At 37.5% G+C, this 26387-nt stretch overlaps 2 non-coding genes across 2 annotated transcripts; one reads left to right on the top strand and one right to left on the bottom strand.

The window, feature by feature from the left end:
• Positions 1-8010: 8010 nt before the first annotated feature.
• LOC148548716 (small nucleolar RNA R71) lies at positions 8011-8119 on the bottom strand. Its single transcript, XR_015897544.1, has one exon. It is a non-coding gene; the product is annotated as a small nucleolar RNA R71 (small nucleolar RNA).
• A 17679-nt stretch (positions 8120-25798) lies between these two features.
• LOC148548715 (small nucleolar RNA R71) lies at positions 25799-25902 on the top strand. Its single transcript, XR_015898386.1, has one exon. It is a non-coding gene; the product is annotated as a small nucleolar RNA R71 (small nucleolar RNA).
• The last annotated feature ends 485 nt before the right edge of the window (positions 25903-26387 follow it).

Genomic DNA, 26387 nt, shown 5'->3' with positions numbered 1-26387 from the left:
AGGCATAACTAAGCTGCAATTTTTTAAGCACTTTAGATGAGATTTGAAAATCAGGGATTTTTTAAGGGAAAAATAAGAATTTCTGATGTCATTGTTTGACTGACTCGATCATAAATAAATTAGACTATTTCTTTATATATAAAGTGCACTTCTTCTATTTTCTTAGGTCCAAAATCGAGAAATTTAACCCTTTTAATATGTTGGAGTGTTTGAAAGTTGAAACTAATTATAGCATGAAATAGTTTTATTCTTTGAGCTTTGACACTTAAATAACTAGTATCTAATTACATGGATTTTAAATAATTACTATCTATATCAACGAATCAACCTCTAATGCAAACTTCTAGCAATTAAACAAGTACTAACTAAAAAAGAAACCTGCACAGTGAGAGAATTATTGGTGGCAAACAAGTACTAATAATTAGCTTGTTTCGTTAAACACTATGAGTGATACCAAGAAATTTGAAGGAAACATCCTGCTGGAATAATTCTATTTGCTAAATTGCCACAATGTTTCATAACTATTAAGCAATTAAATAATATGAAAACTGAGGAAGTTGAAAGAAGGAAGATGGAAAGTTTTCCTAGTGATTTTCTAGTTTAGTAGTATCAAATAACATAAATTACAAAAAATTACAAAACTGAACTCTTTAGCTCAAAATGAAATTGTTCAAACAAATAACAAATAAACTATGGTTAGTTGAGTTCGTTGAGTTGAAACCAATGCTTACTAGTATTGTCCATAATTGTCTTTTTCAATTCATTAGAGGGTCCCAAAACCAAGTCTATGGTAGTTGTGATTAGCACCGAATTTTTAGAAATCCAAAAGCAGCAACCAAAAAGAGAAAAAGCAAATTCAAAATCAAGAGGTTACTAGAAAGCACAATAAAAATAGCAAATAACAAGGTCAAACAAATTTTTTAAAATAATTAAAATAAAATGATTGGCATTCTCACCTTAGGTGGTATCTTAGGATTGACACTACAAAAAATTCTGGTTAAAACGGTGGTTTTTTTGGGTATTTACCGCGGTTTGAACTGCCATTATTACTAGGAATAGCGGTTTTAGAAAGCGACGTAATTCTGAGGCCATTCTAATTATTATGCGGTTTCAAAAAACTGCGATAATATCCTAGGTTAAAACGGTGGTTCAAACCGCCATTATGTCCAAATAAAACGGCAGTTTTTTGATAGGTTAAAATGGTGGTTTAAACCGCCGTTATTTTCAGGGTAAAAACAGCATTTATAAACTGCCATTTTTACCTTAGCAAATTGGCGTTTTTTGTTGGTTAAAATGCCATTTGAAACTGCCATTTTACTAGACAAAAACGGCATTTTCGGTTGGTTAAAACAGCATTTTGAATCGCTGTTTTTACCCTAACAATGGCACTTTGAACCGCCATTTTTACCCTAACAGTGGCATTTTGATTGGTTAAAATGACATTTGAAACCACCATTTTTATCATGTTAAAATGGCATTTCATGTTGTTTAAAATGATAGTTACAGGCTGCCGTTTTTACTAGGTAAAAGTGACATTTTTTATCGTTTAGAAAGGTAGTTTTAACTATCGTTTTTACCGTGTTAAACAAATAATTTTTTGTTTAAAGTTTCACAATAACAAGAACTCATAAACAAAATATTACGGAATTCATAAATAAAGTATTAAACATAATATATAATTTTTTGGTGTTGAAAATCAAAAGTAATAACTCGAATACAAATAAAGTATCAAATATAACATAATTTTTTAATTCTAAATGTCTTCACTTAGATTGGCTCCAATTTCTAGCAGTGTGTCACATACATCTCATACATAAAACGAGGTAACTAGCTTGGCTAATACCTTAAAAGTAAGATAAATAACATAATATCATGAAGATCAAATACCTTAGCCACACAGAATTTGGAGCTAGTGTTAAGGCATTAGATAAGAAAAAGGATGCTATTATATTCTGCAAATACATGTGACAACAAAAGTTAAGAACACAATGGGCACATGATATTACACATTATATAATAAGCTGTAAAATCAAGACTTGTGTAACAATAAATAATATGAGCTCACCAAAAATAAATAAAAAAGAATCAACAATATGAAAGAAGCCACATGGGAGTTTCAGTTTCATGAGGATCCTCTTGTTGATAAAATGATTCGTTAAGACTATAGAGAAACAGTAAGGGCACATAGCACTTTAGCAATTTGAAAAACGGAGAAACAAAAGACCACCATTTAATAATTGTCAATATTAATATACTGGGAAGTCCATTCACTGCCACACAATACAAGTTAACATGATATGTAAAATAGTACTTGCATACAAGTCAACGAACCTCAGTCCATTTACCTGGAGTTTGCTCATGCTATTAAGAAATTGTGCATGCTTATTCACAAGGGCCTCAACCGTTAGTGGAGCATGCTCTGTTCCTTCAGAAACATCACGACCTTGTCCTGCATCCCAAATGATTCCACAGGAGTGCTTCAAACCAAAAGTGGTTGAACTCTAGCAGAATTTGGAGCTAGTGTTAAGGCATTTAATCCTCTTGTTGTCTCAAGAATGATCCTCTTGTTGATATATATATTTGCAGGATGTGGTGATGACTACATTTTTGACTTGCAGTGCCTTCGTTCAATGTGTTTCCCAAATAAAGAATTCTCTTTATAATCTTCTTAAGTTTAGCTGAATTTCGGACCTATTATCAAAGCAAAATGTACCAGTCCACAAAAATACAAGAAAAATAAATAAATAAATAAAACTTATATTAATTTTGTAAGCAAATTATCAAGTACCTCATCACAGGCAGAGTTCACAGTGTTTAAACTCCTCTTGAAGTCTTCATCCTGCATTAAGTGGAAAAAAGTAAAGTGAAGTGAAACAAGAAAAACCAAATTGAAAACAAATTCAGACAAAACACCTTGAGAATCAGTAAACCTGAGTCCCAAACTAAATCTTGAAAGTGAACACTCTTAATTTTGCCTCCATCCTTGGCACTTTCATCAGCTCCATAAAACACTGAAGCATAACAAGAACATGAAAATATTACACAGGCTGATCCTTAGCTTGAACTAACAAATACCAAAATAGCATTTTTTATAAGTCAATTTTTAAAGACACAAACACTTGAATCAATTAGCTTATCAATTAATAGAGGAACCTCTTATAAGTTCAATATATGTTCCCCTCACAATTGAAAATGAACAGAAACATACTACGAGTAATGTTGATTGGATTGAAGAAGAGAATTCAGCAGTGAGAATGTACCGGCACCGCTGGCGGAGGAGACACATTAATGGAATAGGTGCTTCGCTCAATCTCATAAGCTATGGCGTAGTGACCAGATTTGGAAACGCGTTGATAGAGGAGGAGCCTTCACTCGAACACAGAAGGTTGATGGAAGCGGCTAAAATGAGATGAATGGTGGTGACAATGGCGGCGACAAGCTTTAGGGTTTCAAATGAACTCACTCTCGTTCTCCTTTCCCTCTCCCTCCGATGTGCGATCTCAGATTATACCTAGAAGGAAAAAGAAAATTAACCAAGGGAATTATACTTAGAGAGCTATTGAGACAAAAGCTTTACAAAACTCAAATTCAACCAAGCAGGACCACCATTGAAGGGGAAAAAGAAAATAAAGGCTCTGTAAAAGCTTAACCAAATTAGAATTAAGAAAATTCAAGATCAACTAAGATGCACAAAACCAGATAGCAGAAGCTCTGCCGAGGATAGCAATGATGGTGTTTCTTGTGGTGACGAGGAGATGAACGGCGGTGCAACGAGCCATCAAATCGAAGCCAGAAAACCTAATCAAAGAAGAGCACTCCTTCGAAGGCAGCAACGACGGCATTGCCACCAGAGGAGAGCATCGTGGATGAGATTGCTGATCTCATGGTTTGATGGAGTTTCTTCTTGGTTCTAACATTGTGATGGAGGTTTGATTGAATATTACAGCCTTTATTAGTGAAATAGAAGTGTTTTTTTGTCAGTGAGCAGGAGCAGATAATGGCGTTTAAAACAGCCAAAATCACCAAAAACTACCACTTTCTACAAAGAAAATTATGGTAGCCGCCAAACCGCCTCAATTTATGAAAATAACAGCGGTTTTATAAAACCGCCATTATGTTGATGCCATTTTATATCCCTTTTTTTTATAGTGTGAATGAATATTCCATATTCAACCACCTTAGTATCCATAAGGCGGAATCATCCTTATGTGTTGGAGAAAGTTGCACATCATGAACTACTTCAATTGTTCAAGCAGACTGATGAGCAAATAATTTATATGCTTTTTGGTATTGTTTTTAGTATATTTTAATTAGTTTTTATTATATTTTTATTAGTTTTTATTTAAAAATTATATTTCTGGACTTTACTATAAGTTTGTGTATTTTTTTGTGATTTCAGGTATTTTCTGGCTGAAATTGAGGGACCTGAGCAAAAATCTGATTCAGAGGCTGAAAAAGGACTGCAGATGCTGTTGGATTCTGACCTCCCTGTACTCAAAGTGGATTTTCTGGAGCTACCAATACCTAATTGGCGCGCTCTCAATTGCGTTGGAAAGTAGACATCCTAGGCTTTCTAGCAATATATAATAGTCTATACTTTTCCTGAGATTTGATGGCCCAAACAGGCGTTCCAAGTCAGCTCAAGAATTCTGGCATTTAACTCCGAAACTGGCACAAAAGCTGGAGTTAAACGCCCAAACTGGCACAAAAGCTGGCGTTTAACTCCAAGAAAAGTCTCTACACGAAAATGCTTCAATGCTCAGCCCAAGCACACACCAAATGGACCCAGAAGAAGATTTTTGCATTAATTACTAATTTCTATAACCCTAGGCTACTAGTTTTCTATAAATAGGACCTTTTGCTATTGTATTTTGATATACTTTTCATACACTTGATCACGTTTTGGGAGGCTGGCCTCACAGCCATGCCTAAACCTTGTTCTTATGTATTTTTAACAGTGGAGTTTCTACACACCATAGATTAAGGTGTGGAGCTCTGCTGTTCTTCATGAATTAATACAAGTACTATTGTTTTTCTATTCAACTCAAGTCTATTTCTTCTCCAAGATATTCATTCGTTCTTCAACTTGATAAATGTGATGATCCGCGACACTCATCATCATTCTCACCTATGAACATGTGCCTGACAACCACCTCTGTTCTACTAGCAATGGCTTGAATGCGTATCTCTTGGGTTTCTAATATAAGATTGGAACCTTCGTGGTATAGGCTAGAATTATTGGCGGCCATTCCTGAGATCCGGAACGTCTAAACCTTGTTTGTGGTATTCTGAGTAGGATCTGGGAAGGGATGACTGTGACGAGCTTCAAACTCGCGATTGTGGGGCGTGTGACAGACGCAAAAGGACCAATGGATCCTATTCCGACATGATCGAGAACCGACAGCTGATTAGCCGATGTTGTGACAGAGCATCAGGACCATTTTCACTGAGAGGACAGGATGTAGCCATTGACAACGGTGATGCCCAACATAAAGCTTGCTATGGAAAGGAGTATGAATGATTGGAAGAAGGCAATAGGAAAGCAGAGGTTCAAGGGGAACAAAGCATCTTCATACGCTTATCTGAAATCCACCAATGAATTACATAAGTATCTCTATCTTTATTTTATGTTTATTTTCATCACCTTAAACTCCATAACCATTTGAATCCGCCTGACTGAGATTTACAAGATGACCATAGCTTGCTTCAAGCCGACAATCTCTGTGGGATCGACCCTTACTCACGTAAGGTTTATTACTTGGACGACCCAGTGCACTTGCTGGTTAGTTGTGCGGAATTGTGACAAAGTGTGATTCACGTTTGAGAGCTCCAAGTCTTTGGCGCCATTGTTGATGATCACAATTTCGTGCACCAAGTTTTTGGCGCCGTTGCCGGGGATTGTTCGAGTTTGGACAACTGACGGTTCATCTTGTTGCTTAGATTAGGTATCTTTTCTTCAGAATTTTTAAGAATGAATCCTAGAGTTTCAAGGTGATGTTCCCACCATCACAAAAGCTGATTGATTCTCATCAATTTAGCTATTGAATGTAATGTCCTGCTGAAGCTTGGCCAAACATGTCTAATCTTTTTAGACTGAAGTTTTAGACTAATATTGCATGATTCCTGGAATTCTTATTAAAAGTTTTGATTCTCTTTATTTTCATATAAGTTTCGAAAATCACAAAAAAAAAGTTATAAAACCATAAAAATAAAAAATATTTTATGTTTCTTGTTTGAGTCTAGTATCAATTTTTATGTTTGGTGTCAATTGCATGTTTTTATTTTTCTTGCATTTTTCGAATTTATATATATTGTTCTTCATTGATCATCATGTTGTTCTTGATGATTTCAGTGCTCTGATATTTAAATTCTCTTGTTTTGTGTGTTTTGTTGTTTCTCATATGCATTCTCAATTTGTTAGTGTCTCTTATATGAAAATATTTAAGTTTGGTGTCTTGCATGCATTATTTATTTGATCTTAGTTGAAATTTTTATTGTTTCTCATCATTAAAAATTCAAAAATATTTTCAAAATTGTGTCTTTTCAAGTCAATAATACAGAGAATTGAAGATTCAGAACATTCAACAGAGGAATCAAACAGAAAAAGCTGGGCGTTCAAAACGCCCAGTGAAGAAGGAAAACTGGTGTTTAAACGCCAGCCAGGGCACCTGGCTGGGCATTTAACGCCCAAAAAGGTAGAGTTTTGGGCCTTAAACGCCAGAATGGGCACCATTCTGGGCGTTTAACGCCAAAATGACACTAGAGGGAAGATTTTGTTTTTAATTCACATTTTTTTCAAGTTTTCATAATTTTTCAAAATCAAATCTTTTTCAAATCATATATTTTCAATCATATCTCTTTCAAAATCAATTTCTTTCCATTTTATATTTATTTTTACTATTTTCAAAAATCCTTGCTTCAATTAAAGATTTACTTCAAAATTTTCAAGTTGTTACTTGCCTATTAAGAAAGGATCAAACTTTAAATTTTAAAATCATATCTTTTAATTTCTTGATAGTCAAGTAATCAACTTTAATTTTAAAAATTTTCTTTTTCTAAATTGATTTTCAATCATATCTTTTCAAACATATCTTTTTAATCACATCTTTTTCAAAATTAATTTTTTCAATCCAATATTTTTCTAATTTCAAAATCTTTTTCAAAAATCACTTTATTTCTTTCCCAATCTTAGTTTTCGAAAATCTCATTCAAATTTTCAAATTTCTTTTTAATTATTTCAAAATCTTTTTAAATTATTTTCGAAAATTCTTCCCCTCTTTTCATATCCTTCTATTTAAAGGACTAAGACTCCTCATCAAGGTGCAATTCGAACTCTGTCCCTCTTGATAAGTTCGAATTCCCTCTTCTCCACCTCCTCCTTCTATTCTTCTTTTCTTCTGACACTTCAAGGAATCTCTATACTGTGACATAGAGGATTCCATACTTTCTTGTTCTCTTCTCTTTCATATGAGCAGGAACAAAGATAAAGGCATACTTGTTCAAGCTGATCCTGAACCTGAAAGGACCTTGAAGAGAAAGCTAAGAGAAGCTAAAGCACAATTCTCTTTAGAGGACCTAACAGAGCTTTTCAAGGAAGAAGAAACCATGGCACCTGAAAACAACAACAATGCCAACAATGCAAGGAAGGTGCTTGGTGACTTTACTGCACCTACTCCTGATTTCTATGGGAGAAGCATCTCAATCCCTGCCATTGGAGCAAACAACTTTGAGCTTAAGTCTCAATTAGTTTCTCTAATGCAACAGAATTGCAAGTTTCATGGACTTCCATTGGAAGATCCTCATCAGTTCTTAGCTGAATTCTTGCAAATCTGTGACACTGTCAAGACCAATGGGGTTGACCCTGAAGTCTACAGACTCATGCTTTTTCCTTTTGCTGTAAGAGACAGAGCTAGAACATGGTTGGATTCACAACCTATGAAAAGCCTGAACTCTTAGGAAAAGCTAGTCAATGCCTTCTTGACAAAGTTCTTTCCACCTCAAAAATTGAGTAAGATTAGAGTGGAAGTCCAAACCTTTAGATAGGAGGATGGTGAGTCCCTCTATGAGGCTTGGGAGAGATACAAGCAATTGATCAGAAGATGCCCTTCTAACATGCTTTCAGAATGGAGCATCATAGGAATCTTCTATGATGGTCTGTCTGAACTATCCAAGATGTCATTGGATAGCTCTGCTGGAGGATCTCTTCATCTGAAGAAGACGCCTGCAGAAGCTCAAGAACTCATTGAAATGGTTGCAAATAACCAATTCATGTACACTTCTGAAAGGAATCCTGTGAATAATGGGATAGCTCAGAAGAAAGGAGTTCTTGAGATTGATACTCTGAATGCCATATTGGCTCAGAATAAAATATTGACCCAACAAGTCAATATGATTTCTCAGAGTCTGTCTGAAATGCAAGCAGCAACAGGCAGTATAAAGGAAGCTTCCTCTGAAGAAGAAGCTTATGATCCTGAGAACCCAGCAATGGAAGAGGTGAATTACATGGGAGAATCCTATGGAAACACCTATAATTCTTCATGGAGAAATCATCCAAATCTCTCATGGAAGGATCAACAGAGACCTCAACAAGGTTTCAACAACAATAATGGTGGAAGAAATAGGTTTAGCAATAGCAAGCCTTTTCCATCATCTTCTCAGCAACAGACAGAGAATTCTAAGCAAAACCCCTCTGACTTAACAACCATTGTCTCTGATCTAATCAAAACCACTCAAAGTTTCATGACTGAAACAAGGTCCTCCATTAGAAATTTGGAGGCACAATTGGGTCAGCTGAGTAAGAAAATTACTGAACTCCCTCCTAGCACTCTCCCAAGCAATACAGAAGAGATTCCCAAAAGAGAGTGCAAGGCCATAACCACATCACACATGGCCGAACATGGAGAGGAGGAAGAGGCAGTGATTCCCACTGAGGAAGACCTCAATGGACGTCCACTGACCTCCATGGAATTCCCTAATGAGGAACCATGGGAATCTGAGGCTCAGACTGAGACCATAGAGATTCCATTAAATTTACTTCTGCCATTTATGAGCTCTGATGAATATTCCTCCTCTGAAGAGGATGAAGATGTTATTGAAGAGCAAGTTGCTAAGTACCTTGGAGCAATCATGAAGCTAAATGCCAGGTTGTTTGGTAATGAGACTTGGGAGGATGAACCTCCATTGCTCATCAAAGAACTGGATGACTTGACTAGGCAAAAATTACCTCTGAAGAGACAAGATCCTGGAAAGTTCTCAATACCTTGTACCATAGGCACCATAACCTTTGAGAAGGCTCTGTGTGACCTAGGGTCAAGTATAAACCTCATGCCTCTCTCTGTAATGGAGAAGCTAGGGATCATTAAGGTACAAGCTGCAAGAATCTCACTGGAGATGGTAGACAATTCAAAGAAACAGGCTTATGGACTCTTAGAGGATGTCTTGGTGAAGGTTGAAGACCATTATATCCCTGCTGATTTTATAGTCCTAGAGACTGGGAAGTGTATAGATGAATCCATCATCCTTGGCAGACCCTTCCTAGCCACAGTAAAAGCTGTGATTGATGTTGACAGAGGAGAATTGATCATTCAAGTGAATGGAGACTCCCTTATGTTTAAAGCTCAAGGATATACCTCTGTCACCATGGAGAGGAAGCACGAAGAGCTTTTCTCAATACAGAGTCAAACAGAGCCCCCACAGTCAAACTCTAAGTTTGGTGTTGGGAGGCCACAACCAAACTTTAAGTTTGGTGTTGAACCTCCACATTCAAACTCTAAGTTTGGTGTTGGGAGGTTCCAACATTGCTTTGAACATCTGTGAGGCTCCATGAGAGCCACTATCAAGCTATTGACATTAAAGAAGCGCTTGTTGGGAGGCAACCCAATTTTTACTTATCTATGTTAAATTTCTATTTTCCTTTGTTATTTTATGTTTTCTGTAGGTTGATGATCATGTGAAGTCACAAAAACAATTGAAAAAGCAAAAAAAAAAAAAGTAAAAAATAGAATGAAAAATAGAACACCCTGGAGGAGAAACCTACTGGCGTTTAAACGCCAGTAAGGGTAGCAGAATGGGCGTTAAACGCCCAGTCTGGCACCATTCTGGGTGTTTAACGCCAGAAAAGGGCACCAGACTGGCGTTTAATGCCAGGAATGGGCAAGAAGCTGGCGTTAAACGCCAGAAATGGGCAGCAGCCTGGCGTTTAATGCCAGGATTAGCAGAAATGGGTGTTTTGCACGCCACTTGGTGCAGGGATGAGATATCCTTGACACCTAAGGATCTGTGGACCCCACAGGATCCCCACCTATCCCACCACTCTCTCTCTTCTTCACCCATTCACCAATCACCTCAATACCTCTTCCCCAAAAACCCCTCACCTATCAAATCCTACCATTCTTTTCACCACTCACATCCATCCTTTATAAAACCCCACCTACCTCACCATCCAAATTCAAACCACTTTTCCTCCCAAACACATCCTCTATAGCCGAACCATACACACCCCTCACACCCCTCTATTTCTTCTTCTTCTACTCTCTTCTTTCTTCTTTTGCTCGAGGACGAGCAACCTTCTAAGTTTGGTGTGGTAAAAGCTAAAGCTTTTTGTTTTTCCATAACCATTTATGGCACCAAAGGCCGGAGAAACCTCTAGAAAGAGGAAAGGGAAGGCAAAAGCTTCCACCTCCGAGTCATGGGAGATGGAGAGATTCCTCTCAAGGGTCCATCAAGACCACTTCTATGAAGTTGTGGCCAAGAAGAAAGTGATCCCTGAGGCCCCTTTTAAACTCAAAAAGAATGAGTATCCGGAGATCTGACATGAGATCCGAAGAAGAGGTTGGGAAGTTCTCACCAACCCCATTCAACAAGTTGGAATCTTAATGGTTCAAGAATTCTATGCCAATGCATGGATCACTAAGAACCATGATCAAAGTGTGAACCCGGACCCTAAGAATTGGCTTACAATGGTCTGAGGGAAATACTTATATTTTAGTCCGGAAAATGTGAGGTTGGCATTCAACTTGCCCATGATGCAAGGAGATGCACACCCATACACTAGAAGGGTCAACTTTGATCAAAGGTTGGACCAAGTCCTCATGGACATCTGTGAAGAGGGCGCTCAATGGAAGAGAGATTCAAGAGGGAAGCCGGTTCAACTAAGAAGGCATGACCTCAAGCCCGTGGCTAGGGGATGGTTGGAGTTCATCCAACGCTCAATCATTCCCACTAGCAACCGGTCCGAAGCTACTATAGACCGGGCTATCATGATACATAGCATCATGATTGGAGAGGAAGTGGAAGTTCATGAGGTTATATCCCAAGAACTCTACAAGGTGGCGGACAAGTCCTCTCCTTTGGTAAGGTTAGCCTTCCCTCATCTCATTTGTCACCTTTGCAATTCGGTTGGAATTGACATAGAGGGAGACATTCTCATTGATAAGGACAAGCCCATCACTAAGAAAAGGATGGAGAAAACAAGAGAACCTCATCAAGAGCATGAGGAAATTCCTCATCATGAAATTCCTGAGATACCTCAAGGGATGCATCTTCCTCCACAAAACTATTGGGAGCAAATCAACACCTCCCTAGGAGAATTGAGTTCCAACATGGGACAACTAAGGGTGGAGCACCAAGAGCATTCCATCCTCCTCCATGAAATTAGAGAAGATCAAAGAACCATGAGAGAGGAGCAACAAAGGCAAGGAAGAGACATTGAGGAGCTCAAGCACTCCATAAGATCTTCAAGAGGAAGAACAAGCCGCCATCACTAAGGTGGACCCGTTCTTTAACTTCCTTGTTCTTTATTTTCCTGTTTTTCGAAAATTATGCTTTATGTTTATCTATGTTTGTGTCTTTATTACATGATCATTAGTGTCTATGCCTTAAAGCTATGAAAATGAATCCATCACCTTTCTTAAATGAAAAATGTTTTTGATTGAAAAAGAAAAAGAAGTGCATGAATTTCAAATTTCAAAACAGTTTAATTATTTTGATGTGGCGGCAATACTATTATTTTTCTGAATGAATGCTTGAACAGTGCATATTTTTTTAATTTGATTGTTTATGAATTTTAAAATTGTTGGCTCTTGAAAGAATGAAAGGAAAAGGAGAAATGTTATCTGATGATCTAAAAAAGTCATAAAATTGATTCTTGAAGCAAGAAAAAGCAGTGAAAAGCTTGCAAAAAAAAAAAAGCAAGCAGAAAAAGCCAATACCCCTTTAAACCAAAAGGCAAGGGTGATAAAAAGGATCCAAGGCTTTGATCATCAGTGGATAGGAGGGCCCACATGAATAAAATCCTGGCCTAAGCGGCTAAACCAAGCTGTCCCTAACCATGTGCTTGTGGCGTGAAGGTGTCAAGTGAAAACTTGAGATTGAGCGATTAAAGTCGAGGTCCAAAGCAAAAAGAAGAGTGTGCTTAAGAACCCTGGACACCTCTAATTGGGGACTCTAGCAAAGCTGAGTCACAATCTGAAAAGGTTCACCCAGTTATGTGTCTATGGCATTTATGTATCCGGTGGTAATACTGGAAAACAAAGTGCTTAGGGCCACGGCCAAGACTCATAAAGTAGCTGTGTTCAAGAATCAATATACTTAACTAGGATAATCAATAACACTATCTGGATTCTGAGTTCCTATAGATGCCAATCATTCTGAACTTCAAGGAATAAAGTGAGATGCCAAAACTATTCAGAAGCAAAAAGCTAAAAGCCCCGCTCATCTAATTAATACTGATCTTCATAGATGTTTTTAGAATTCATTGTATATTCTCTTCTTTTTATCCTATTTGGTTTTCAATTGCTTGGGGACAAGCAACAATTTAAGTTTGGTGTTGTAATGAGCGGATAATTTATATGCTTTTTGGCATTATTTTTAGTATGTTTTTAGTATATTTTAATTAGTTTTTATTATATTTTTATTAGTTTTTATTTAAAAATCATATTTCTGGACTTTACTATGAGTTTGTGTGTTTTTCTGTGATTTCAGGTATTTTCTGGCTGAAATTGAGGGACCTGAGCAAAAATCTGATTCAGAGGCTGAAAAAGGACTGCAGATGCTGTTGGATTCTGACCTCCCTGCACTCAAAGTATATTTTCTGGAGCTACAGAAACCCAATTGGCACATTCTCAATTGTGTTGGAAAGTAGACATCCAAGGCTTTCCAGCAATATATAATAGTCTATACTTTGCCCGAGATTTGATGGCCCAAACAGGCGTTCCAAGTCAGCTCAAGAATTCTGGCGTTTAACTCCGAAACTGGCACAAAAGTGGAGTTAAACGCCCAAACTGGCACAAAAGCTGGCGTTTAACTCCAAGAAAAGTCTCTACACGAAAATGCTTCAATGCTCAGCCCAAGCACACACCAAGTGGGCCCAGAAGAAGATTTCTGATTAATTACTGATTTCTGTAACCCTAGGCTACTAGTTTTCTATAAATAGGACCTTTTGCTATTGTATTTTGATATACTTTTCATACACTTGATCACGTTTTGGGAGGCTGGCCTCACGGCCATGCCTGAACCTTGTTCTTATGTATTTTTAACGGTGGAGTTTCTACACACCATAGATTAAGGTGTGGAGCTCTGCTGTTCTTCATGAATTAATACAAGTACTATTGTTTTTCTATTCAACTCAAGTCTATTTCTTCTCCAAGATATTCATTCGTTCTTCAACTTGATGAATGTGATGATCCGTGACACTCATCATCATTCTCACCTATGAACATATGCCTGACAACCACCTCTGTTCTACTAGCAATGGCTTGAATGCGTATCTCTTGGGTTTCTAATCTAAGATTGGAACCTTCGTGGTATAGGCTAGAATTATTGGCGGCCATTCCTGAGATCCGGAACGTCTAAATCTTGTCTGTGGTATTTTGAGTAGGATCTGGGAAGGGATGACTATGACGAGCTTCAAACTCGCGATTGTGGGGCGTGTGACAGACGCAAAAGGATCAATGGATCCTATTCCGACATGATCGAGAACCGACAGCTGATTAGCCGATGTTGTGACAGAGCATCATGACCATTTTCACTGAGAGGATGGGATGTAGCCCTTGACAACGGTGATGCCCAACATAAAGCTTGCCATGGAAAGGAGTATGAATGATTGGAAGAAGGCAATAGGAAAGCAGAGGTTCAAGGGGAACAAAGCATCTTCATACGCTTATCTGAAATCCACCAATGAATTACATAAGTATCTCTATCTTTATTTTATTTTTATTTTCATCACCTTAAACTCCATAACCATTTGAATCCGCCTGACTGAGATTTACAAGATGACCATAGTTTGCTTCAAGCCGACAATCTCCGTGGGATCGACCCTTACTCACGTAAGGTTTATTACTTGGACGACCCAGTGCACTTGCTGGTTAGTTGTGCGGAATTGTGACAAAGAGTGATTCACGTTTGAGAGCTTCAAGTCTTTGGCACCATTGTTGATGATCACAATTTCGTGCACCACAGACTAACCATCAGAAAAGTCATCATGTTCAAAAGGACAAGCTTCAAAGTGTGCTGAAAAAATAATCTGAGACAAAAAATAGGCTACACAAGCAAATAACATTATTATTTGCAAGGAGATATTATATGAAAATAGCCACACCAATTGGAACGGTTTAGATCAGAACCAGAGTGTTAGTAGATTCAGTTTGTGGTTCTTTGCACTCAGGTGGCAGGTTGAAGTCCGAATGGAAGAAAGTTTTTAATTCCAAACTCATGACCATTAGATACCGGTGATCATTATCTTTAATGGGAATATAAATTTGAATACAATGAATTGTTCAATAGTGGTGTCAAAAAATATAAATAATTTTATGCTAACTGAAGAGATAGGGACAAGAGCTCACATATTCAAGTAAAGGGTATTTTTCCATATAATCAGATGCATATTTATCAATTAACTCTTCTATTTAAAGATGTTGAAATACATCAACCTATTTTATATGTTATAAAAAATTTAAATAAAAGTATAGAATAAAATTTTGATAGTAGTAGACATAATTATATCAGAAAAATATTTTTTAATAACAAGTACATTTTAAGAAAATTATTATTATAGCAATACATAGTTTAAATATATACTAGAAAGGCAGTCGGTCTTTTAATTATTTTGTAATTTAAGTTACCACATAAATAACAAAATAAAATCATTCAAAAAGTACGAACTAATCTAAATCGTCAAGCATTTTCTAATCCAAGAATTCTTATTTCATAACCATAAAAGACATACTGAAAATAAGGGAGGAAGGCACTAAGTTGTCTTCAGTATAATGTGTTTTTGGTCCCAAGTACGTTTCCTAGCCCAAAACTCGATGATCTATATCAAGCATAGATACGGTTAGGGATTGATTGTTTGGGCATATAGATGACTAAGTTAGATTAATAAAGAATCATTTTTACCTTTTCAGTAATTGTATGATCCTTGCTCAAGTAAAAAAATTCTTGACGTATTGCAGACGAGCCTCCTATCTATACAATGTTCTCACTAATAACAAGTGAATATAGATTCAATGCAAAAGTAATAGTAAATGAATATTGGGCATGTTTAAGAACATGAAAAAATATATACCTTGATAATAAATCCGGATAAAAAATATATGCAAACATCTCTACCTTTTCCTTACTCAAGTTAATCTTACTACCCATTTTGAAATAAGTTATTATTCCTTGTTCGAGTTCAAATAATTTCTATTAAAGAATTCTATGCATATCACTCAAAAATGAAATTTGTAATATATCAATCACAATACTAAGGAGAAAAAAATATTTAACCTTTGGTTTCTTCTGCACAAGCATATTTTGCTGTCCAAAAATGGATAGTGGTTTCGATTCTGCTCGAACATTTGCAACAATTGGCGCGCTTGATGCTCTTATTGCTTCTCCATAGGATACTTGTGCATCTACTTCACACGTTGGCATCTGAAGTGGTCGTTGCACACCTTTGAGCCCCTAAATACAAAAGTTGGGCAGTATAGACTTATTCATTTTATAAGAATATATAAATACATATTGATGTACAATGATTTTATCTCGACCGTATTCTGGAACCTAAATCTCCTTTCACCAGGTCCGGAGAACCATGGCTTTGATAATGGTTTTGCCTTCCCTTTGCCATTTGGCTGCGGTGATATTTTTTGGTGTTTTGATGTATATCAGTAGAGAGATATGTTGTAATCAGTCCAATAATAGAAATTTATTTGATTTCATATCCGTAGATTTTCTTCCTGATTTATTTCTAAAAGAAGAAAGATGATGATAACTTGATGCATACAACACTGTCCCTAAGACGATGATGACTTGATGTGTCGTCGCCATCTCTCATGCCATCCTTCTCTATTTGAAAGAAGAAAGATTTTTCCCTAAATTAAGAAGAGTTTAATTTGAATGGTATAATTATTTGACTGAAATATGCTATTTATTAATACCATTTAATGCTGCACATACTTTGCTAAGAAAGGACATTATCTTTTCTTTGGTCTTCACATTTTTCAAGTTCCTTCCCCTTATGTCAAGCTTTGCCTCCTTATGGAAAGTTTGGGTGTTGTTAAATCGAGAGACTGTAATTAGTTTTTTGTTTTCATTTCTTTTGTTCCTTGGTTGGGTCCTTGACCCCCTTTTGACCACCAAAAAAATGATAATAAATAAATGTAATTGCTTTTAAAATTTCAAAATTCAAAATTTTTAAATGTGTTATTAAAAACTTCCTAATTATAACATACAATTATTTCCTGTGAATAATTTTGCATCATATAATCCTATGTTTTTTCAAATTTGTAATTCTTATAATAGATTAATAATAAATAAAAATAAATATGTAATTCAAAGTTTGAAATTTTAAAAACTTTTTAAATAACTTTCTATTTATAACGTATAATTATTTATTGGCTATAAAATAACAAGATTGAATCCTATAACTATTTACTGCCAATTATACATTCTAATTTTAAGTTTTGAGAATTAAAAGTTATTTCAAGTATCTTTGTATTTATTTCAACAAAACTTATATATAAAACTTGTCAATAAAATGATAAAATGATATATTAATGATGCGCATAAACTTGTTATGCCACGATTTTAGGAAATTGCACGATCGGCAAAATTCCTTCCGGCAAGTGCACCGGTTATCGTCAAGTAAAAACTCACAATAGAGTGAGGTCGAATCCCACAAGGATTGGTTGAATGAGCAATTCGGATTAGAAGTGTGTTCTAGTTGAGCGGAATCAAGATTTAGATGAGAATTGCGGAATGTAAAATTGGCGGGAAAAGTAAATGACAAGAAATTGAAATGGCGGAATCTTAAATTGCATGAATTAAAGAGCAGAAGCTAAATTGCTGAAATTAAAAGGGAATGGGGGTGATTGCATGAATTTAGTTGCAGAATGTAAAGAGAAAGTGGAAATCAGAAATGGGGAATTCATTGGGTTATAGGAGATATTGAGATCTCCGAATCAAAACATGTTTATCTCTTCCTCAACCAATGCGTTCATTAAATTTTGCTTGGCAATCTTATATAATTGGATCCCAATCCCTTGGCTCACCAATTCTCTCTAAAAACAAACAAATTCCCAATCCCTTGGTTTAAATGTTCATAAGAAGAGATGATGCTCGATCACTGATTATACCACACAGCTTCATGAACCACAATTTGGTAGGATTACATGTCACAATATCCATCCAAACCCCAATCCAATTCACTGTGAGAAAGCTTCTCTAGCATGAATCCTCCATTCCTTTCCCAAGGTTCCGAAGGATTCCAATTATGGGTAGTTTCTTTCCCAAGACAACTACCCAATGGAATTAGATCGAGAAGCTTTCTAACAAAATTCAAGAGAAAAGATTGAAGAAGAAAATAAACTATTATTGATTCATTGAATTACAATAGAGCTCCCTAACCCAATGAAAGGGGTTTAGTGAGTCATAGCTCTGAATTCAATTACAAAGATATGAAAACTAGCCAAATGAAAAAGTAAAAAATCTTCCTAACTTAAATTCTATCCTATTTATACACTTTCTATATTGAGCTTCTGTTGTGTTTCTTGGGCTTTGAGGCCTCTCCCTGCTTTCCTTTTTGCCTTGGGTTTATGATCCATAATCTTGATGAGGCTGTTGATCCAAATTTTGTAATATTCATTGAGCCAACTTAGTGATAATTAAATAAAGACACATGACTCAATAAATTGTAATTTCAGACTCATCAATCCTTCAGGCCCAATCCCATAAACCATGATATTCAATTGGGTTTCATACCAGAGTAAGTTTAAGTTAATGTTTGTGTTCAAATACTAACTTAAACCGCAATATTTTTGGCCCAGAAACCTTTTCCAAGAGTGGCGTTTAAGTTGCAGTTTAAGCTTAAACTGCAGCTTAAACGCCAGACACTTCCAGTGATGCCTTTTGTGGGAGCACGTTTAAGCTTCAGTTTAAGGTTAAACTGAAGCTTAAACGTGGAAATGGAAGAAGGCAGCCCTGGAGGGTAACTTAGTCGAACACGTTTAAGCTTCAGTTTAAGGTTAAACTGAAGCTTAAACGTGGAGATAGGAAAGGCAGCCCTGGAGGTCGAACACGTTTAAGCTCCAGTTTAAGGTTAAACTGGAGCTTAAACGTGGAAATAGAGAAAGCCATCCAGGAGGTCGAACACGTTTAAGCTCCAGTTTAAGGTTAAACTGGAGCTTAAACGTGGAAGCTGAGAAAGGTAGCCCTGGAGGTGTCGAACACGTTTAAGCTCCAGTTTAAGGTTAAACTGGAGCTTAAACGTGGAAATGGAGAAAGCAACCCTGGAGGAGAAAACTTGGTCGAACACGTTTAAGCTCCAGTTTAAGGTTAAACTGGAGCTTAAACGTGGAATTGGCTCCCTGGTGCATTTCCCATTTCTGGCGTTTAACCTCCAGTTTAAGGTTAAACTGGAGGTTAAACGTGGAAATGCTTCCTGAGTGGCATTCTCATTCTGGCGTTTAACCTCCAGTTTAAGGTTAAACTGGAGGTTAAACGTGGAAATGCTTCTTTGGTGAGACTTTCATTCTGGCGTTTAACCTCCAGTTTAAGGTTAAACTGGAGGTTAAACTTCAGTTTCAGCATTTCTTAGCCTTCATGATTCTGGCGTTTAAGCTTAAACTGGAACTTAAACTCCACATGTGATATTCAAGCTTCCTTTATTGATTTTGTTGCTTCCTTGCCTAGCCTCTTCTTTCCTGAAATCATCCAAACAATTGCATCAAAGTCTTGCAAAATTTCATGAGAATTCTTCCTCCATTCATAGCATTCAAGTAATATAACTAAAACTCATGGAATTTGCATCAAAATCATACTGTTTGGATGGTTCATTGTTTTGTTATTCATTTAACCATTCTTGGTTACTTTAAGCTCAAGAAAATGCATAAAACAACTAAAACTAACAGAAAAATGCTAGTGAAACTAGCCTAAGATGCCTTGGCATCACAACACCAAACTTAATACTTGCTTGTCCCTAAGCAAGTCCTAAGTTATTTGAGAAGAAAGTATGAAACAGAAAGCAATTACATTGGCTATATTAGCAAGCATTTGAAGTTCATCAGAAGGGTTTTATGCAGAAAGTTGCAGCATCACTTTTTCATACTTATCAGGTAAGATTATCACTTTTTCATTGCATCCATCAAACACTGCTATGGCCTCTTGTTATTCTTATGTCCTTGGCACTTTTCTCTTCTTTGTTTTTCTTTTCTTTTTCTTAGAGCTCCTTTGCTCCTTGTTTGCTTAGTGTCATGTGTTGCACAAGCCTTTGGCATTTTCTTTTTCTTATCAGTGCACTACACATATCCACTTTAGGCATTTTAGTTCACATTTCTTCTTGAGACATTGGTGCCCAGCACCTCTTTGTGTGACTAAATGTTTTGTATTTAGGTTGCTCTTGATAATGGACTTTTGGTTGATAATCCCGGGTTAGTTAACCCAAGTTACCAAGTGTTGAAACACTCCTCAGAACCTATTCATCCAAGCATATCCTTAATACATAAACACCACAGGCATTTGTCTCAGAAGTTCAAACCATTGGTGCCTAGCTTATTTTCTCAATTTTTTTTTTGCTTTTTGGTTGCCCTTTTTCAGTGGCTTTTTCTTCTTCTTTTTCTTTCTTTTTCATGGCCAAAGACATTTATTTATCAAGATCCATAGACAGTTTTCAATTTCTACACAAAAATGATAATTCTACACTCTATTTCCAGTGATCTGACTTAAACAATCAAGCATGCATACCACCACTTAATTCTACTTGATTTGTCACTAATTGAGCCAAGTTACTTTTGTTCAAACTTTTCTTTTATTTTTGGAAGCAGAACAAGCATGGCAAGCATTTGTTTAAGAAGGTGAAGTTATATCCAAACATCTAGGCATTCACTTTATTCAAAGCAATAAACAGACAAACATACTAGTAACTTCACATTCCAGAAAGATTCAACAATTACAGTTTAAACCAGAACAAGCATGCTTTTGTTTGCCCTTTTTAAAGAATTGTCAAGGAACAACACCACCTTGTGAAATTTCTTGTTTTCTCTTTGTTGCCAGGAAACAATTTGATTTCTCCTTCTTCTCCTAATTGTTGCTTCATGCTTTAAGATCCTTGTTTCCTTTCCTGCAAAGAGTGATGAAGTTGCTTGCTTCTCAAGCACTTGAGTGGTTAGCTCAACTATGTGTGGGTAAGTCTCTGAGTCTTAAGTTGGTGTGTGAACACCAAACTTAGTCTCCCACTTACTTCTCTGTTCTTTGAATCCTTGAATTCTCTTTGGAATGAAGTTGCTGCTAAGGGTTTTAAGCATTTTTGTGACTGCTTAGAATGGTTGTTCCTTTCATATAATTCAAAGGTTGTTGTGTACAGTTGATCTTTATGGTGGAACACCAAAATTAGAGTCACACATTCCCCTTTGAATTATTGATCCACGAATTCATTGTTTGGTGTGAAACACCAAACTTAATTCTTTGCAATGCACAGAAACTACTTCACCCTTTTTATTGAAACAAATAAAAGAAACAGCAAAAGGGTATTACCTCAGGTTGGGTTGCCTCCCAACAAGCGCTTCTTTAACGTCATTAGCTTGACGGTCAACTTCCTCAGTTGAGGTGATATTTAACCTTGTCCTTCTCCTCCACATCTCCCAAGTAATGTTTGAGTCTTTGACCGTTCACAATGAAGGTTCGTTGTGACTTTTCTTCCATGATTTCTACTTGTCCATATTGGGAGACCTTGGTGACAAGGAATGGTCCAGACCACCTTGATTTTAGCTTCCCTGGAAATAGCTTCAGCCTAGAATTGTAAAGCAATACTTTTTGTCCTTCTTCAAATTTCCTTGGGGCTATGTTGCTGTCATGCTTCTTCTTTGCTCTTTCTTTATAAATTTTGGCATTCTCATAAGCTTCAGCTCTGAATTCTTCCAACTCTTGGATTTGCAACATCCTTCTTTCTCCAGCAGCTTTGCTGTCCAAGTTCAAAAGTTTCAAGGCCCAGTATGCCTTGTGCTCCAACTCCAGTGGCAAATGGCAAGCTTTTCCATATACTAGTTGGAAAGGAGACATTCCAATTGGTGTTTTGAAAGCTGTCCTATATGCCCAAAGAGCATCATCTAGCTTAATCGACCAGTCCTTCCTTGAAGTTCCCACAGTCTTTTCCAGGATTCTTTTGAGTTCTCTGTTAGATATTTCGGCTTGCCCACTTGTCTGTGGATGGTATGGTGTGGCTACCTTGTGTTTGACTCCATATTTTAGAAGCAATGCCTCTAATGGTTTGTTGCAGAAGTGGCTTCCTCCATCACTGATGATTGCTCTTGGAACCCCAAAACGGCAAAAAATGTGTTTTCTGAGGAAGTTCATGACTACCTTATTATCATTGGTTGGAGTTGCTATTGCTTCAACCCATTTGGAGACATAGTCTACTGCCACAAGAATGTAATTATTTGAGTATGAGGAGGGAAAGGGTCCCATGAAATCTATCCCCCATACATCAAACAATTCAAGTTCCAGAATGAATTGTTGTGGCATTTCATTTCTTCTTGGCAGGTTCCCCACTTTCTGGCATTCATGGCAGTGCTTCACTAGTTCCTTTGCATCTTTGAAGATCGTGGGCCAATAAAAACCACACTGCAACACCTTAGCTGCTGTTCTTTCTCCTGCAAAATGTCCTCCATAAATGGAGCCATGGCAGTCCCATAAGACTTCCCTTCCTTCTTCCTCTGATATGCATCTTCTGAGTATGCCATCCGAACATTTTTTGAACAAGTATGGTTCGTCCCAGATGAAGTATTTGGCATCATTTACCAATTTCTTCCTTTGATGCTTGTTAAATTCCAACGACAAACTCCCAGTGGCCTTGAAGTTTGCTATGTCTGCAAACCAGGGTGCCTTGTGAATTACCATGAGTTGTTCATCAGGAAAGCACTCATTTATATGTGTGCTTTGTGCGCTTCCTTCTTCACATGGTATCCTTGATAAATGGTCTGCCACCTTGTTCTCTACACCCTTCTTGTCTTTGATTTCAATGTCAAATTCCTGCAACAAAAGAACCCATCTAATAAGTCTTGGTTTGGATTCTTGTTTAGCAAGTAAGTACTTTAAAGCTGAATGATCAGTGAAGACAATGACTTTAGATCCAATGAGATAGGATCTAAATTTGTCAAATGCAAAGACTATTGCCAAGAGTTCTTTTTCAGTGGTTGTGTAATTCCTTTGGTTATCATTCAAGACTTTACTGGCATAATAAATCACATGTACCAAATTGTCTTTCCTTTGTCCTAACACTGCCCCAATAGCAAGGTCTGATGCATCACACATCAGTTCAAAAGGTAAGTTCCAATCAGGTGGGGCAATGATAGGTGCAGAGGAAAATTTTTGCTTCAAAAGTTCATAGGCTAGCATGCAATTTTTATCAAATACAAAGGGTGTATCAGAGACAAGCAAGTTACTCAAAGGTTTGGCTATTTTAGAAAAGTCTCTAATAAACCTTCTGTAAAAACCAGCGTGTCCCAAAAAACTCCTAACTGCCTTGACATTACTTGGTGGAGGTAGTTTTTCAATGAGTTCCACCTTAGCTCTGTCCACCTCAATGCCTCTATTAGAGATTTTGTGGCCAAGGACTATTCCTTCTGTGACCATAAAATGACACTTTTCCCAGTTTAATACTAGGTTAGTCTCTTGGCACCTCTTAAGCACCAAGGCAAGGTGGTGTAGGCAGCTAGGAAAAGAATCTCCAAACACAGAAAAATCATCCATGAAGACCTCAATAAATTTTTCAATCATGTCCGAAAAGATGGACAGCATGCATCTTTGGAAAGTGGCAGGTGCATTGCACAATCCAAAGGGCATGCGTCTATAAGCAAAAACTCCATATGGACAAACAAATGATGTTTTCTCTTGATCTCTAGGATCAACTACTATCTGATTATAGCCTGAGTATCCATCCAAAAAGCAATAGTAAGCATGTCCTGCAAGCCTTTCAAGCATCTGATCCATGAATGGGAGTGGGAAATGATCTTTTCTGGTGGCTTCATTGAGCTTCCTGTAGTCTATGCACATCCTCCACCCAGTGACAGTTCTTGTGGGTATGAGTTCGTTCCTCTCATTTGGCACCACAGTTATGCCACCTTTCTTGGGAACTACATGGATGGGACTAACCCATGGGCTATCAGAAATGGGGTAGATTACCCCTGCCTGCCATAACTTCATGACCTCCTTTTGTACCACTTCTTTCATGACGGGATTCAATCGTCTCTGAGATTGGATGGAGGGTCTAGCATCCTCTTCTAACAAGATTTTATGCATGCATATGGATGAACTTATCCCCTTCAAATCAGCTAGGGTCCATCCAATGGCATCTTGATGAGTTTGTATCACCTTGATCAATTCTTCTTCCTGTTCTTGACTCAGGGCAGAGCTAATGATAACAGGATGACTCTCATCACTACCCAAGTATGCATACTTGAGATTAGGGGGCAATGCTTTGAGCTCAGGTTTTGGTGCTTCCTTCTCTTCTTTCACTATCTCTGGCATGCTTGGCATGGTTGTTTCAGCAGCCTTGATGTCACTAACTTCTATGTCCTTGGTGAACTCCTCCTCTGCCACTTCCTTTGTTGTTTCCTCAAAGGTTTCTTGTACTGCAATGTCCACTACATCCACCCTCATGCATTCCCTTAGTGATTCTGATGGATAGCTCATTGCCTTGAATACGTTAAACACCAATTTCTCATCATGTAGTCTAAGAGTGAGTTCACCCTTTTGTACATCTATGATGGCTCCAGCAGTAGCCAGGAAGGGTCTTCCCAGAATTATTGAAGCTTTGGCTTCTTCCTCCATATCTAACACCACAAAATCAGCAGGAAATATAAAATCTCCCACTTTCACCAACAAATCCTCAACTATCCCATGAGGGAATTTAAAAGTTCGATCTGCCAATTGGAGGGCCATTCTTGTTGGTTTGGCTTCCTCAATCTTCATTCTTCTCATCATTGTTAGAGACATCAAATTGATACTGGCCCCTAAGTCACACAAGGCCTTCTCCACCATGACTTCTCCTATGATGCAGGGGATTTGGAAACTGCCTGGATCCTTCAATTTCTGAGGCAATTTGTGCTGAATGATGGCACTGCATTCTTCAGTTAACAACACAGTTTCCTCATTTCTCCAGCTTCTCTTCTTGGTCATCAATTCCTTTAAGAATTTTGCATATAGTGGCATTTGCTCTATTGCCTCAGCAAAGGGAATGTTGATTTGAAGCTTCTTGAAAATCTCCAAGAACCTGGAGAATTGGCCATCCTTTTCACTTTTCATCAAACGTTGAGGATATGGTGCTTTAGGTGTATAAGGCTTCAGGACCTCTTTTTCTTTTTCTTTTGCTGCAGACGATGTAAAAGATTGTCCTTGTTCCTTATCTCTCACATTTTCCTTTGCTTCATCCTCTGTGGTTTCCTTTGAGATCTCCTTTAGATTTTTCCCACTTCTGAGGGTTATGGCCTTACATTCTTCCCTTGCAATAGCCTTGGCAGCATGAGAAACGCTTGTCCCAGGGGTTTGCTTAGACAAATACACAATTTGATTTTCTAGCTTCTGGATGGCAGCTCCTTGGTTTTGCAGGTTAGAATTTACTTCTTCCTTAAAGGCTTTCAATTCGGTTATGTCTTGACTCATGGTTGCAAGCATTCCTTCTATCCTGTTTAATTGATCTTGAAATTGTTGGTTCGGGTTAGGTTCGGTAGGTTGATTATTTTGGCCATGATATGGTGGTTGAGAGTAAGTGTTTTGTGTGGCTTGGTATGATCTTTGGTTAGATTTTTGGTATGTGGAATCATTATGTTGGTTGTGGTTGTAAGGTTTGTGGTTTTGTGGTTGGGTTTGTTGGTTTTGCTGGTTTCCCCACCCAAAGTTTGGGTGGTTTTTCCAGCCTGGGTTGTAAGTGTTGGAATGTGGATCATATGATTGCCTTTGTTGGTTTCCCACATAGTTGGCCTCTTCCCGATCACCTCCTTCAGTGTTTACTTCCTCTTGATCTTGTGTGTGTATTGCAGCCACTTGTTTTGTTTCTAATTTCCTGGTGAGCTCTGCTAGTTGCTTGGCAAACACCTTGTTTTGGGCTAGAATTGTATCAACATGGTTCAGCTCCATGACTCCCTTAGTGTTGTGTCTCTCTGATGCATAGTAGTACTCATTCTCAGCCACTGTCTCAATCACTTCAATGGCTTCTTCCACAGTCTTTTTCCTGTTCAATGAACCTCCTGATGAATGTTCTACAGCCTTCCTTGATTCATAAGACAGTCCATCATAGAAAATATGCAATTGCACCCAGTCATGGAACATGTCTGGTGGGCATTTCCTTGTCAAATCCTTGAATCTCTCCCATGCCTCGTAGAGAGTTTCACCATCTTGTTGTCTAAAAGTCTGAACCTCAGATCGAAGCCTATTGACCTTTTGTGGGGGGTAGAAACGTGCCAGAAACTTGCTTTCCACCTCGTCCCATGTTGTTAGGCTCCCCCTTGGGAATGATTCCAGCCACTTAGCTGCCTTGTCCCTAAGTGAAAATGGGAACAAAAGCAGTTTATAGGCATCTTCCTGGACTCCATTGGACTTTACAGTGTCGCAAATTCTCAGGAATTTTGTGAGATGTTGGTTTGGGTCTTCATTAGCACTTCCACCAAATGAACAATGATTCTCCACAAGTGATATTAGCTGTGGTTTGAGCTCAAAATTGTTGGCCTGAATGGGTGGTTTCTGGATGCTGCTACCACAATTCCCAGAGGTTGGGTTTATGTATGAACTAAGAACCCTCCTCTCAGGAATGGCATTGTTTCCATCAGCTCTCTCATGGTTGTGAATTTCTCTATCCATGTTAAGATCTAAAGCTTCCTCAAAATTGTCTTTAGATTCTCCTTCAGATTCTTCTTCTC

The sequence above is a fragment of the Arachis ipaensis genome, chromosome B8 (genome assembly GCF_059453495.1).
Source record: "Arachis ipaensis isolate K30076 ecotype BB chromosome B8, ASM5945349v1, whole genome shotgun sequence".
Classification (NCBI taxonomy): domain Eukaryota; kingdom Viridiplantae; phylum Streptophyta; class Magnoliopsida; order Fabales; family Fabaceae; genus Arachis; species Arachis ipaensis.
Note: the sequence above shows the minus strand (reverse complement) of the source record. Positions and strands in the feature narration are given on the sequence as shown.